This window comes from Elephantulus edwardii, unplaced genomic scaffold (assembly GCF_000299155.1).
Source record: "Elephantulus edwardii isolate Elephantulus edwardi_28Jun2011 unplaced genomic scaffold, EleEdw1.0 scaffold00415, whole genome shotgun sequence".
In the NCBI taxonomy this organism is placed as follows: domain Eukaryota; kingdom Metazoa; phylum Chordata; class Mammalia; order Macroscelidea; family Macroscelididae; genus Elephantulus; species Elephantulus edwardii.
The window spans coordinates 220,756-236,817 of record NW_006400165.1 but is presented as its reverse complement, the minus strand read 5'-3'; the positions used below and the strand labels follow the sequence as shown (position 1 = coordinate 236,817).

Here is a 16,062-nt window from a genome sequence, read left to right as displayed (position 1 = left end):
TCTTCCTCTCCTGCGCTGTCCCTCCACCCTCCCAAGCATGACGTCCTTCTCCAAGGACCTGTCCCTCCTTGCAACATGCCCAAAGTATGTCAGATGAAGCTTAAGAATCCTTGACTCTAAGGAGGAGCCCAGCGTCACCCTTTCCAGAACAAACCTGTTTGTCCTCCTAGCAGTCCATGGTATATTCAACATTCTTCTCCAGCACCACAGCTCAAAGGCATCAAAATTGAACTACATTTTGAAATAAAAACTTTTGCCCATCAAAAGAGAGAATTAAAAGGATGCAAATGCAAGCCCAAGTTGCAGCCATAGCTGAAACTATTCAGACTCACCCACCGGCTACTGATTAGTCCCCATCATGTTCTTTATCATATGTTCCCTCAGAGGGGCACACTGGTTGATAGATTCCAGCCTGTGGACTTTTCCAAGCTTGTGCTGGGTGTGGAGGTTCTCAAAAGTAAACAAATAAAGACATAGTCTCTGATTTTCAAGTATAGTGTCAACTTACATCTCCCATGGCTGAAGGAGCTTAGATTCTGGGAACAGTGTGGAAAAGGGATTTGTGAGAGGTACAATGTTTTTATTGTACAAGGAGTTTTTTAGGGAGGCTTAGCTGAATGGAAGAACTCCTATATATTGCTGACTAAAGCATAAGTTGGCTCAAACACTTTAGAAAACGGTTTAACAGTTTTTTCTCTAGTTAAAAATATTGAGTGCTCACTTCGGCAGTACATATACTAAAACTGGAACGATACAGAGAAAATTAGCATGGCCCCTGCGCAAGGATGACATGCAAATTTGAGAAGTGTTCCATATTAAAAAATATTTATAAGGCATGAATAGTAATATAACTCTAGGTTCATAGAATAAATAATCCATGCACCAAAATATTTATATACAAATATTCATAGTATCACTTTACATTAAAGTAAAACTGGAATTATTCAAGTGTCCATCAAGAATAGATTAAAAAAAAAATTAAAGATTGGATGTATTCAGCACCAGTTAATATTTTACCTAGAAGACTCATCCACAGAAATGCTCTGATTACCTCCAGTCCTTCAGCAGATAAGGCCAGTGTCTGGGACACTGGCTCCTCATCTAACTTTGGCTTATGCCAAAGGTGTCAAATTTGGTGCTGATGTCCGAGTCTTAATGCTTCAAGGTGTAGACCTTTTAGCCAATGCTGTAGCTATTACCATGAGGCCAAAGGAAGAAGTCATTATTGAACAGAATTGGGGAAGTTCCAAAGTTCCAAAAGATGTAACTGCTGCAAAGTCAATTACCTTGAAGCATAAACACAAAAATATCAGGGCCAAACTTGTTCAAGATGTTGCCAATAACACAGCTGAAGAGGCTGGAGATGTTACTACCACAGCTACTGTCCCGGCACATTCGATTGCCAACTAAGTCTTAGAGAAGATTAGCAAAGGTGCTGATCCACTGGAAATCAGGAGAGGTGTGATGCTGGCTGTGGATGCTGTAGTTGCTGAGCTTAAGAAGCAAGCTAAACCCATAGCAACTCCTGACAAAATTGCTCAAGTTGCCACAATTTCTGCAAATGAAGATAAAGAAATTGGCACTATCATTTCAGATGCAATGAAAAAAACTTGGGAGAAAGGGTGTCATAACAGCAAAGGATGTGGAAAACACTGAATGATGAGTAAAAAATTACTGAAGGCATGAAGTTTGACCAAGGCTATAATTCCCCATATTTTATTAATACATCAAAAGGTCTCAAATGTGAATTCTAGGATGCATACGTTTCATTGAGTGAAACCCTGCTCTTGAAATTGCCAGTGCTCACCGTAAGCCTTCGGCCATAATCGCTGAGGATGTTGATGGAGAAGCTCTAAGTCCCGTGTATTGAATAGGCTAAAAGTTGCAATTCAGGCTGTAGCAGTCAAAGCTCCAGGTTTGGGCGACAATAGAAAGAATCAGCTTGACGACATGGCGATTGCTACAGGTGGAGCAGTGTTTGGAGAAGAGAGACTGACCCTGAATCTTGAAGGCATTCAGCCTCATGACTTAGGAAAAGTGGGAGAGATCATTGTGAGCAAAGATGATGCCATGTTCTTCAAAGGAAAAGGTGACGAGGCTCAAAATGAAAAACGAATCTTTGAGTAGTTCGACCTTACGACTCGTGAAACGTAAAAGGAAAACTGGAGTAGCAGCGCTGAAAGTTGGTGGGACAAGTGATGTGGAAGGAAATGAAAGAGTTACAGATGCCTTTAGTGCAACACGAGCTGCTGTTGAAGAAGACATTGTTCTTGGAGGAGGCTGTGCTCTGCTTCGGTGCGTTCCAGCTTTGGAGTCACTCGCTCCAGCTAATGAAGATTAAAAAATTGGTACTGAAGTTACTAAAAGAACACTCAAAATTCCCGCAAGACCATTGCTAAGAGAGCAGGTGTGGAAGGATCGCCCATAGTTGAGAAAAATTTGCGGAGTTCTTCAGAAAGTAAATTAGCTATGCTTGGAGATTTTGTGAATATGGTAGAAAAAGGAATCATTGATCCATCTAAGGTTGTAAGAACTGCTTTGTTGGGTGCTGCTGGACTAGCATCTGTGTTAACCACAGCAGAAGAGGTAGTCACAGAAATTCCTAAAGAAGAAAAGGACCCTGCACGGGTGGAATGGGAGGTGGTACAAGTGGTATGGGAGGTTATGTTCTAATTTCCAGAATAGTGTTTTGCCACTTATTAATGAACTGTGACGGGAACTGCAAGGCATTGTTCCTCACCAGTAACTTCAGAGCTGGAGAAAAGGCTGGCTGAGGTCGAAGAAAAGCACTGTAACCATCAGTTACTGATTTTAGTTGACAATATGTAATGGAGTTTTGCTGCTGTCATTTTCTATGCCTACAAATATTTTTTTTAATTAAAAAAAAAGACTTTTGTACATTCCTGATGCCAGATGCAAGAGCCATTACCAATTTACCACTTTACACTCAAATCACTGAACCATTTTTTACTACTATTCTGTAAAAAATAAGGATTTTAGTGCCTGCCATCACTAGATAAGAAGTTAAGAAGTAGCCTTTCTGTGAAGACTAAGAACGTGTATAAAGTAGAGAAATATCCAATTATGTGACAACCTTTGTGTAATAAAAACTTGTTTTAAGTTTTAAAAAAGTATAGATTGGATAAATTTAAATGATGATACATAAATAAGAGGGAATACTGTATATCAATTAAAACTAATGAACTAAATGCGCATACACTAAAGCTGCATGTAACAACTTAGATAAATCTCAAAAATATAAACCTTAGTAAGAAAAACCCATTGCTGTCACCTCAATTCCAACTCATAATGATCCTTTCAGTCGGAGTAGAATTACCTCCACAGGGTCTACAAGGCTACCTTCATAGAGGGAGCTCTGGTGGCCTAGTGGATAACAATTTGCACTGCTAACCAAAAGGAACATAGTTTGGATCCCCCAGCTTCTCCATGGGAGAAAGATGGGCAATGTCTTTTTGTGTGATTTACAGCCTCTGAAACCTGCTTCAGGGTCAGCTAGAGTCTGTTCTAAGTCGACAGCCAACAACAACAATAATCTTTATGGAACAGATGGTCACACCTTTCTCCCAGGAAGTAGATTCAAACTGCCAAGCTTTAGGTTAATCACATTTAATCACAGCACCTTCAGTAAAGGCAAATAATATCTACAGCATGATTTCATATATTTTTTCCAAGCAGAAAAAATATAGTCTGCTGTGTTATTCAATAGAAACCAATAAGAATAGACAGTAGCATCCATCTACCACTGTAGAATGGAAAAGGGGGACACACAGGGACAGAGAGCATCTCTGTGGCAAAGATCTGTTGAGATGGATGGAGGAGCAGGAACAGTGAGAAAACTCCCTCCAGCATTAAAGGGCCCACACTAAGTAAACAAGTAAGGTTCTTGAAGCTGATAACAACAAAATCCAAGCCTGATTGAACTAACCAACCTACTTACTGCATCCTCTGGGTTGGTCCTGACTCATAGGGACCTTTTAGGAGGTGTTTGAGGCTGTAAATCTGGGAGGAGACTAGCAATTTCTCTCCCAAGGAGTAACTGGGGGACTGAAATTGCTCACCTTTCAATTAACAGTGTAACACGTAACACATTGTCACCAAAGTAACAAAAGCTTGATTAAGCTACTCACTAAGATTGACTAAATTCTTCATGTTGTTGTTGTTGGGTATCATTGAGTCAAGTATAACTCATAGTGACTCTATGAACAGAAGATCTGAACCCTGTTCTATCCTGTGCCATCCTCATACTTCCTGACACACAAGAGCCCATTGCAGCCGTCACTGTGTCAATCCACCTGATTGAGAGTCTTCCTCTCTTTTGCTGGCCCTCCACCCTTCCCAGCACCATGTCCCTCTCCAAGGAATAGCATTTCCTAGCAACATGCCCAAATTATGTGAGGAGAAGCCTCATCATCCTTGTCTCCAAAGAGCTCCAAAGAACTCTGGCTGCACCCTTTCCAAGACATATCTGTTAGCTCTCCTGGCCATCCGTGGGATGTTCAGTGCTCTTCTCCAACATCACAGCTCAAAGACATAAATTCTTTTTCTGTCATCCTTATTCACTGTCCAATTCTCAGATGCATAGCAAGTAAACTCTCCCACACTAACAATTTAATGGAAGAAAGAACATGCCAGTTCCAGGCATTAATGTTATTCACTCTGATCTTTTATATCATGTCTGCAATGCAGTAAAAAAATGACAAAACAAACCAAAAGTCTAGAACAATCATCCCATTGTCCAAAGAAAAAGGCGAAAATGAAACTAAACTTAGACATTATCTAGATATTGCCTATAAAGGGAAGGAACTTTAAATCCTTATGATTAATAAGTTAATCATAGTCACACATCTGAGGAGCATCTTTTACCTCCCACTCCCCCCACTTATCAAATTGTGTGACCCTATGATTAACCCCCTGCCCATCCTCACCTCTCTGCTCTTCCCTGCCCCCCTTGGATCCTCATACTCATTCTATAATAATGGTTTTACATAGTATTTGTCCTTAGGAGACTGAGTTAGTTCACTTTGCATAATGCTCTCCAGTCCCTCCCAAGTTAGTCATTTACAAAATCATTGCTCCTGCTTCTGCATAGTATTCTATCATGTGAATGTACCATAATTTTTAAATTTTTTTATAATTTTATTATTGTGTGTGTGTGTGTGTGTGTGTGTACTGCCAAATTGGATCTGACTGGTGCAGGAAGAGATTGCCTCTCCTTCAGCAGAGCATCTGGTGGATTTGAACTGTGTACCTTTGGGATTGCAGTGCAGCTTCTTGCCATGAGGCCACCAGAGCTCCCCAAATGTACCATAATTTCTTAATCCATTTGATTGTGGTTGGACATTTGGGCCGTTTCCATGATCTTACTATGGTGAATAATGCTGCTAGGAACATTGGTGTACAAGTCTCCATTTGTGCCTCAGTTCTCAGTTCCTGGGGATAAAAAATTCTTTCCAGAGTGTTTGCACCATTTTACAATCCCACCAACCAACAGTGTATGAGAGTTCCTATCTCTCTTCATCCTCTCCAAAACTTATAACTTGCTGTCCTGTTAAGCTTTGTCCCTACTGCTGGGGTGAGATGGTATCTCACTGTGGTTTTGATTTGCATCTATCTTACTGCCAGTGATTTGGAACATTTCTTCATGTGTCTGTTGGCCATCCAAATATCTTCCTCTGTGAAAAGTCTTTCCATATCTTTTGCCCATTTTGTAAACTATGTTATCAGTCTTTTTCTTGTGGAGGCCCTGTAGGATTCTGTAAACTTTTAATATGAGACCCTTGTCTGAAATGGTATTGCCAAATGTTTTTTCCCAATAAGTAGATCCTTTTCACTCTATTGGAAAATGTTTTTTATGTGCATAGGGATTAAATCTTTAGAAGGTCCCATTCATCAATTTTACCCTCTCCAGATTGTGCATTTCTGTCTGTATTTGGCAGTCTCTTTATACCATACACTAGGTTGTCTAAGCTTGATCCCAGTCTGTCTCTGACGAGCTTTATGGTTTGGGGCTTTACTCCCAGGTCTCTGATCCACCTTGAGTTTATTTTTGTATTTGGTGTGAGATGTGGATCCTGTTTCAGCTCTCTGTAGGTAGCAGTCCAGTTTTGCCAGCCCCAGAGGTTGTAATTTCCCCATTTGATAGGTTTGATTTCCTCATCAAATATCAGTTGACCATAGACAGCTGGGTCCCTTTCTGGGTTCTCAATTCTGTTCCATTGGTCTGTGTGCCTGTCATTGGACCAGTACTATGCTGTTTTGGTTACCACCACTGTAGAGTAGGTTTTAAGGTCAGGGAGTGCTATGCCTCCCACTTCATTTTTGTTTTTCAGAAGTGCTTTGCTTATTCAGGATATCTTTCCTTTCCACATAAACTTGCTAATTGCCTTTTCTATCTCTTTGAAAAATGACTTTTTGACCTGGACTTTGAGTGACATCATTTCCTGCAGGAGAGAAACAATTAGGAAAATTGACAAACCACTGGCAAACTTAACAAAAGAAAAAAAGAGAAGACACAGATAACTCAATTAAGAAATTATAAGATTAGGTATTATTTTCATGACAAGAGTCCAGAATGAGAGCTTCATGGGGGAGTAGAATTGTATAATAATGAAAGTTGTTTGGGTTTTTTTGTGTGTTTTTTTTACTTTTCAAAGAAAAATCCACTGCAGGTAGGGGTGGGCAGGGAGAAAAGTGCAACAATGAATGAATGGAAATCCAAAGTCTCTTATAAACTTTCATTACAATTTCAATTAAAAAATTATAGAGGTAACATCACAACAGAACTAGATGAAAATAAATCACTAATATCAGAATATTATGAAAAGCTAGACAGAAGAAGAATAGATGCCTTCGAGCTGTGGTGCTGGAGAAGAGTCTTGAACATACCATGAACTGCCAAGAAAACAAATAGGTCTGTCATGGAGAAGGTGAAACCAAGTCTTTTCTTGGAGGTTAGGATTTTGAAGCTCCACCTTACTTACTCTGTGCACATGGCCAGGAGAGATCGGTCCTTGGAGAAGGACATCATGTTTGGAAAGGTGGATGGACAGTGCAGGAGAGGGAGACCCTGGATGAGATGGACTGACACAGTAACCTGGTCGATGGGGATGGTGTGTCGGAGTTAGTGAGACTGGCTCTGGACAGGGAAGGCTTCAGAGCTGCTGTACATAGGATCACTCACTATACATTGCCGGTTACTCAGTGGTGCCTAACAACAATAACATACTATGGCAGGTTTGGAAGCAGGAGTGACATCTACTTCCTAAACAACATGCCTCTGGAAACCCTATGAACTTTGATAAATGTCGATAGTTGTAGAGGGGCTTCAGGCCTTTTGTTCATAGGGTCGCAATGAATCATGCTTGACTTGAAGGCAATCAACAACAGCAACATACTCTGATAAATTCGAAAACCTAGAGGAAATGGACAAATTCCTTGAAACTCATGCCACACTCATATTGACAAGGATAGATGTAGAACACTTGAATAGACCCTTCACAAAAGACAAAATTGAACAGGTCATAAAAAGACATAAGAAAAGTCCTGGATATATGATTAGATACTATGTTATGACAGGAGTCCAGAATGAAGGGAACATAGTGGAGTGGACTTCGGAGGACGCTTTGAATAACAATGAGAGATTTTTTTTTTTACTTTTCAAGCTAATGGCGGGGGGGGGTGGGGCTAGGAAAAAGTACAACAATGAATGATTGGAAATCCAGTCTCTGTAAACTTTCATGAAAATCAATTATTAATAATAAAAGAAAAAGTCCTGGACCAGATGGCTTCACAGCTGAATTCAACCAAACGTTCAGAGAGGATCTATCATCAAATCTACTTAAATTATTTCAGAAAATTGAAAAAGAAAGAACACTCCCAGAGTCATTCAATGAATCAAGCATAACTCTAATACCAAAACCAGGCAGATATACCAAGAAAGAAAACTATTGAGCAATCTCTCTCATGAGATCCTTTTTTTTTCCCAATCCTTTCCCCACCCCCTCTGTCTTTGTTCACGGATGATACTCTTGATGTAATACAACAACTACTCATCTAGTCTTCAATCCTTAGTGTTCAATGCTTCAAACCTATTCTTGAGATGGTTTTCAAATTCAGGCGAGATAGACTCAAGATTGTATTTTAGTTCTTGTGTATTTGTTTTCATTTTCTTCACCTTCAATTTGAACTTGCACTTGGCAAAATTGGTACACTTCTGTATGTTTTGTTGTGTGCATATCTCTATAATAAAAAATATACTAGTTAGGACTAAGGGTAGATTGACAAAGGCTGCAAAAATGGTAGGACTGCGAGGATGGTATAGGATAGGGTAACATTCCGACCTGTTGTTTACGTGTCTGTCTTGGAGGAAGTGCAACCAGAGTGCAAGGATGGCGAATGTGGTCTTACATACTTTGGGACTGTGGTCATGAAGACCCAGTGCTTGAAAGGCAGCCTCAGTCTTGGAAAGTTGATGGGTCAGGATAACCTTGACAGACCTAAAAACTAACAGGTGTGGCAGGAAAAAAAGGTCAGTGTACACGAAAACACAGCATTCAAAACTTTCCTGAATGAACCAATAAAACGGAAAACAATGACTAAGCTGTTGTCGAACTATTAAAGGACCTTCAAATGACCTAATAAACATGTTCTTGGAGACCCTGAAGAAGGATGTGGGATAAAAACAATTATTCGAAGAAATAGTAGATGAAGCTTTTTCAAAGCTGATCTCAACTGTGAACACACAAATCCAAGGAGGCATTTCTGGGTAGAAGTAAACCCTCTAAACTTCTAGTCATCAGCCCACTATGTTAACGATCTACCTCATCCAGGGACTCCTAGATGAATTTGTGTATGTGTTCAGGGGTCAATTTTAAATAAGACACTATTAAAATTATATTATAAATATCAAGGCAGTTTCTAAAACTACCCAACTTCTACTTAACAGTCAACTTGGAAAAGAGAAGTTTTTGAAGATACTCATAGAGTTCAGTTAGGTATCTAAACATCACTGTTCAAGGCGAAGTTCCTCTGAATAGGCTAAAGCCATAGGAAGTCTTCTAGGTGGACAGCTTGTACAGCCAGAGGCATTTTGTAGGGCAGAGAGATTCCTCGGGTGAGAAGGAGGCAGGTGACTCTGGGTTGTACATATGGGAGTAGCTTCTAGTGAGTAAGGCCAAGCTCCAGAATGGAATAGAAAGGCACAGATCCACGGTGAGGGTAGGAGCGTGGTGGGGAAGGTGCTGCAAGGCTTCTAAGGTCAGGAACAGGACAAAAATGCTACAACCTGGGGCTTGGGCAAGAGGAGATCAGTGGAAAAGTCACAGACAGCCCTCATATTATCTTCTTGTGGGGACCTTCTTGCTTTAAGTTGGTTGTTAGTACCTTTGCCACAGGCTTTTTTTCTTTTTGTCATACAAGAGATACTATTGTGCGGTGAGAAGAGAGGAGTGCTGGTAGCCTACTGGGTAAGGAGTTGCTTTGCCAACCTAAAGGCACATGGTTCAAATTCATAGTCTCTCTATGAGAAAAAGATGGACAATCTCCTGCCCTGTCATGTACAGCCTCTGAAAACCCACTGCAGGGTTAGTCCTAATTTGATAGCACATAACAACGTAACAGTGAGAAATTAAGAGAGAGAAGTTCTGACTTGGGACAGGAAGAGTGACAATGGTGTGTACAGTGTATGGATGCAAATAAAATCTCTAGTCTCGAGTCTGGAACTTTGGAGTCACGCCATCTTTGGGGAATTACCCAGCTAGAGCCTTAGGTGTGTAGGAAGTACGTGGCATGTGTAAAACACACGGTCTGTACTGGATATTTAACGTTGTTTGTTGTTGGTATGTGCTGTCGCATTGACTCTCATAGTGACCCTATACACAATAGCTCTGAACTCTGCTCTATCCCGAGCCAATCTCACTGCCTGTGACACACCTGCCCTCATTAGCCCAGTTACTTTGTCAATCCATTTCATCTGGGGCGGGGGAGGTGGTCTTCCTTTCCTGTGCTGTCCCTCCACCCTTCCAAGCATGATAGCCTTCTCCAAGGACTGGGCTCTTTTGGCAACATGCCCAAAATATGTAGGACAGAGCCTCAAAATCCTTTCCTCCAGGGAAGCAGCTTGGTTTAATCTTCTCCAAGGCATTATCTGTCAGTTCTCTTGGCAGTCCATGGTATGTTCAGTACTCTTCTCCAGCACCACAACTCAAAGGAATCAATTCTTCTGTCATCTCTGGTTATCATCCAGCTCTCTGTTGCATAGCAAGTAATTGTCAAGACTATGGCCTGGACCAGGTGCACCTTAGTCTTTAGACTGACATTGTTGCTCTTCAGCAATCTGGAGAGGTCTCTGACAGCAGAATTTTCTATTGCAATTCATCTTTTGATATCTTGACTGCTGTTGCCAAGAGTGTTGATTGTGGAAACTAGCAAGCTGAAATTATTAACAACCTCAACCTCTTTTTCATCTCTCATGGTGCTGCCAATTGGCCCAGTGGTGAGAATCTTTGTCTTCTTGATGATGAGCTTCAATCCATGTTTGAGACTATAGTCCTTGATCTTCTGAAGCAAATGCTTCAGGTCCTCCTCAGTTTCAGGGAGCAAGGTTATTGATGAGTCTTCCTCCAATCCTGATACCATATTCCTCCTCAGAGAGCCCAGCCTCTGAATGATCTGTTCTGAATATAGATTGAAAAGGTATGGAGACAGAATGCCTCCCTGATGCACTCCTTTCCTGATTTTAAACTATGCAATGTTTTCCTGCTCTGATCTGATGCCTCACATGCAACCATCCTTTTATCTTATAATTTTGTTACTGCTGTTATCTGGGAGATTGGAAATGTCCTTTCTTATGTAAGATTAGGGAAATGCTCCCTTTTAGAGGATTCATTATGGATTTAGAGTGGAGGGGCATCATCGCCAGCTCAGAGCTCCTACACTTTGAATCCAAAACCAGCTCCTTCCTTTCTTCCAACTTCTTTCCCACCCAACCCTGGTTTTAAGTCCCCCACCACAGTTCCACCACCATCTGGTCTTGGTTGTGAGTTGGCCAAAAAGAAAAAAAAAAGTCCTCTCAGAGGAGGTACCTATGTTGTTTTTGACCAGAGAAAGAGCATCAGTTCAGGGCTCCTGGGCCTCAAGGCAAGGGAGTCATACATCCACTTCAGGTAGAAACACCCGGTTCTGCACTGGCCTCACCTGCACTGGAATCACAGCCAAGACACCACCTTTACCTGACCCAGGTGAGACACTCTTTCTGCTTATTCAAGACTCAGAGGTACCCACTAAAAGCAGTTTCCTATTCAATCTTCCCCCCCCCCATTTCTAAATCACATTCTTGAATCAGGCCACTCAATCCCACCCAGCAACCTTACGGAATTCTACAGAAGAAGCTGTGTTCGCTGAAGTCCCGCGCTGCCTTGGCGTGGCATTCATACTGGGTACCTCCCATCTGGAGCCCCCCCACCCATGTCCTCTTTGGCTAGGTCTCCAGATCTTCGGTGCTGTGGCACCTTGCTCTCCCAAGTAGCTCCTCCTGGACTCCACTCGCTTTTGCTAAGGCAAGGATGTTGCTCCACCACTAGCTCTGCATTTGCCAAAAAGCAGAGGCTCACTTCACGTTCTGAGGGAAATGAGCTGGCAAGCAGGACCTTTTCCTTAACAAGATCTCATTCTCCTGCATCGGTGAAGAAGTTGAGTCAACTCAGACATAGGTTGTTGTTAGGTGTCATCTGAGACTCATGTTTGTTGTTGCTGACTGCCTTCGCGTCAAGCAGGACTCATAGCGACCCGATGAACCAAAGGCCTGAAGCCCCTCTACAACCATCGACATCTATCCAAGTTCACGGAGTTTCCGGAGGCATGTGGTTTAGGAAGCAGATGCCACTCCTGCTTCCAATGTGTATATATATATAGTGAGTGAGTGTGTGTGTGTGTGTGTGTGTGTGTGTGTGTAGTGTGTGTGTGTATCTATCTTTCTTTTTAAATTCAGAAGTCCCTACATGGTACAGTTAGCATGTTAGCATAAGAGCTAGTAGTTTGAGTCCACCCAGAGGTGCTGCAGAAGCAAGGCCTGGCAATCTGCCATCTTAGACTTATAAAGACCCCATATACAGAAGAACGAACCTTTGCATCATACTGTGCTTTCATCTTTCTGCGATTGTGATTTGAGTGCAAGTTTACAAAGCAAACTAAATTTTCATCAAACTATTCATATACATTTTGTTCTATGACATTACTTTCAATCCTTCTCTGTAATTCTGATTCCCATTGATCCTTCTATACTTCTCTTGCTTCCCTTTTCCAGTGATGTTGCATTAGTAATCCTCATATGGGATAAAGACACTCATCCTGACCTTGTCCTATTGTACAACAGTATTCTCAAAAGAATAAAATGGAAAAACTCCCAAACTCACTGCCACTGAGTCAATTCTGACTCACCGGGACCCTCTCTCTGGTTTCTGAGCCTGGAACCCTAACAATAACATGTCCTTTCCTTGGGGGTCACTAACCCATGGCTCTAAACCAGCAGCGATGCGATGCACAGCTTTGATTTTGTTCTCTATTTTACTAATGAGTTAGTTTGTGTTTTTGAGTAAGTACTTAGTCCAGTACCGTGCTACTTTGCTTCAGATCACTGAATAAAATAGTTTCCCAGGTTGTTTTCTGAAATGACAAAATTCTTACTCTTCATACACCTGAAGAATAATAAGTGTATGATCAATGTCATTGACATTGACAAAATGGAATTCTCGAGTTAATTTAACCTTTGTATTCAAGGGACCAATATTTGAAAAATATCAAAAGAGACAAAGTTCCAAATCATCCCCTTGAAACAGGGACACAGATGTTATACCCTGGCCCTCCATTACCTAGAGCCATGACCACCTTCTTCAGACACAGAGTGAAGGATGACCATAGACTGCCCAGGGCACGGGAACCTGCTGGGTGTGGCACTGGCCATAGCACTAGCCTGAGCCCTTGCAGCCACATCTCTCATACCAGAATGGGGAAGATCTAGAGTCACTCCCTTTGGCCTTGACCCCAAACTCTAGGACTCTCACTTCTCTGGTTTCCGCGTGAACCCTTGGACCCCGCAGGGATTCAGAGTGGACAGGGTCACTGTTGGGCACCTGTCGCTCCTCCAAGTACTTCTCTTGCACCCAGTGATCAATGATGAGCTTCTCAGGCTCTCCTTAGATGTAGTGCTCCCTCCCAGCATGCACGCTTATCACACTAAGAACTCCCCAGATTCTCCCGCCCTCTAGGAAAACTACTCCCAGGTTAAGGATCAAAATGCCAGTGTGGGGCATACCCTGATCACTACTCAATAATGTGAGATCCAGTGTGTTGACAGGACATAGGAGTGGCTGGTGGAGTCCACTTCCTTCCTTCATGTCAATGCCAAAGACAAGCTGCGGGCACTCTGAGGCTTCTCTGAAGATCACAAGGAAAATGGTCCTGCTACTCTTTGATGACGACATGCAGCACTTCTGCCTTTGTGGTGAGCGCATTTGATACTTGAGGAGCAGAAATTGTACCAAATCAGTCACCTTATTATCTAAGGCATCCCTGGGCAGGGCCTCGACATTCGACATTCGGTGGAGCCTGGGAGGTGCCCGGGTGCTCAGTTGCTGGACAAATTGGCTACAATGGCAGTTCAGTGGGATCAAGATGTCTGAGGACTCTGAGGAGCACTGGGTGTCCCAGCAGCAAAAACTTTTTCCTCCGGAGCGGTTGGGGCCAAAGGATAGCGGCAGGATGAGAAGGAAGAGAAGGGCAATGAGGAGGAACAGGTGGAAGAGGCAGCCGTGGGAACTTGCACCCTCTCCTGGTCCTGGACCTCACTTTGGGGCTGAAGGCTTTGCTCACGGATGCAACGACACTTTGATGGGCGAGGCATGATGACGCTTGAAGGTAAGAAGGAGGGTAGGAGATGAAATTTAGCCCACAGGCCTGCAGGAAGGAGAGAGGGGAAACACAAGTAGCTCTAGCTGAGAAGTTGGCCTTGGTGACTTTGGCAAAGGCTGACTTCCAGGCCTCCGCTTGTCTTTCTGGCCAGAGCCCAAGACTCCAAAGAGAGGAAATGCACAGACCCTCAGGGAACAGCCAGGACTGGCAGTCATGCGGACGGGGTGAGGGCCTTGTAGGGTCTCCTGTCTTCCTGGGTAGGTGGTTCCGAGGTGCATATTCCAAGTTCTCCCCTTGACTCCTGGCAATACCTCGGCCTCCTCCACTCAGTTGACCTAGAACAGGTGTCTCAGACTACTGTCCCCACCTCCTTATTCTCTGCACTCCTCTGAGAATAGCCGAAGGGCACCTCAAGAATGCTGAATGTAGGATCAGTCCTGGTCCCCTAGTGCATACCGCAAGCGTGGCTGGGCTTTGTGCAACCCTCACAGTTCTGAGTGAATAGTCTCTTTCCTGCTCACTTTTAACTCTGCAGATTAGAGAGAAAATTCTTGGAACAAGAGTTAACGTCCTTGAGATTGATGAGAAGAAAATGAAGGAGTCCTATCCATGTGCATTTGCCCAAAAGCTTGCTAAATGAGGATCTCTTTAATCCTACCTAGCTCAGGGTGTTCTTTCACTCCCAGAAGGGTTTGCATGTTCCCATACCAACCTCTTTAGCACAAGTTGTCGTCTCCCTCCCTCCACCTCTGTCACTCTGAGGTAGTGAGTGGGGCTTACTAAAGCAGTGACTAGGCTCTCCCATGATGAACACAAGTTCTCGCCTCAGTAGGACCTCTCCCCCTCCATCACAGCCACTCTGAGGTTCTCCTACGATGAACAGAGGTCATGGCAGTGATTCTGTGCGACACCTCTGTCCTGGAGTCTCAGATCCTCTAAGACTCTCTCAGGGTCCATACCTTGACTCCTGGCAAGGTTTATGACTTCACTTTCCACTGACCTGCCCCCTCTAGTCCAAGATTTTCCCTTCCCCATCATCCCCAGGGGAAATTTGGTAAGTTTGGGCTTCCTGTGTGATGACTGACTATATAGACAAGGAACCAATCTCATTCTAACAAAGACATTTTTAAAAAAACAAAGTAGCAACAGATAATAATCCTGGCATTGTAAAATGTAAAGAAAATGAAAAAGAGGAAGCCAAGGGAAAAAAATCCAGACATCAAGGAGCTGAATAGAAGATTTCAAAGGGCTGCTCAGGAAGACAGAAAATCAAAAGGGCTGAACTCACTTAGCATTTCTTAAACTAAAGGAACTAAAGAACAAATTCTAGCCTCGTGTTGCAACACTTAAGGATGCTATGGGTAGAATACTGAACGATCCAGGAAGCTTTAAAAGAAGATGGATGGAGTATACAGAGTCACTGTACCAAAAAGAATTGGCTGAAACAGAAGAATTTCAAGAATCAACATATGATTAAGAGGCAATGTGACAAAGGAGGAAGCTCAAGCTACTCTGAAGGACTTGGCAAAAAATAAAGCCCCAGGAATTTATGGAATACCAAGTGACATATTTAAACAAACAGATGCTGCCCTGGATGTGCTCACCAGGTTGTGTCAAGCAATCTGGAGGATCACTACTTGGCCAACTGACTGGAAGAGATCCATAGTTATTGCCTTTCCCAAAAAAGCGTGGAAATCATCATACGCTATCACTTATATCACATGCAAACAAAATCTTGCTGAAGATTATACAGAAATTACTGGAATAGAACGTGACAGAGAACTACCAGAAATACAAGCTGGATTTAGACATTATCACCAATGTCAGATGGATCTTGGCAGAAAGCAAAGAGTACCAGAGAGATATCTATCTGTGTTTCGTTGACTGTGCAAAAGCATTTGACCATACGGATCCCAACAAATTGTGTTTAAACTTAAGGAAAACAGAAATTCCAGAACACTTGACTGTGCTTATGCAAAACCTATACTTGGACCAGGAGGCAGTCGTCAGAACAGAGCAGGGAAACACGGCATGGTTCAAAATCAGGAAGGAAGTACATCAAGGAGGCATCCAGTCTCCAGATCAATTGGTCCACTGGTGAGAATCATTGTCATATACTTTGTCATATATGTATGT

At 42.6% G+C, this 16,062-nt stretch overlaps 2 pseudogenes; one reads left to right on the top strand and one right to left on the bottom strand.

Moving 5' to 3' along the window:
- The first annotated feature begins 1,038 nt into the window (after nucleotides 1–1,038).
- LOC102863644 lies at nucleotides 1,039–2,774 on the top strand (annotated as a pseudogene).
- A 10,209-nt stretch (nucleotides 2,775–12,983) lies between these two features.
- Nucleotides 12,984–13,499, bottom strand: LOC102863239 (annotated as a pseudogene).
- Nucleotides 13,500–16,062: the final 2,563 nt, after the last annotated feature.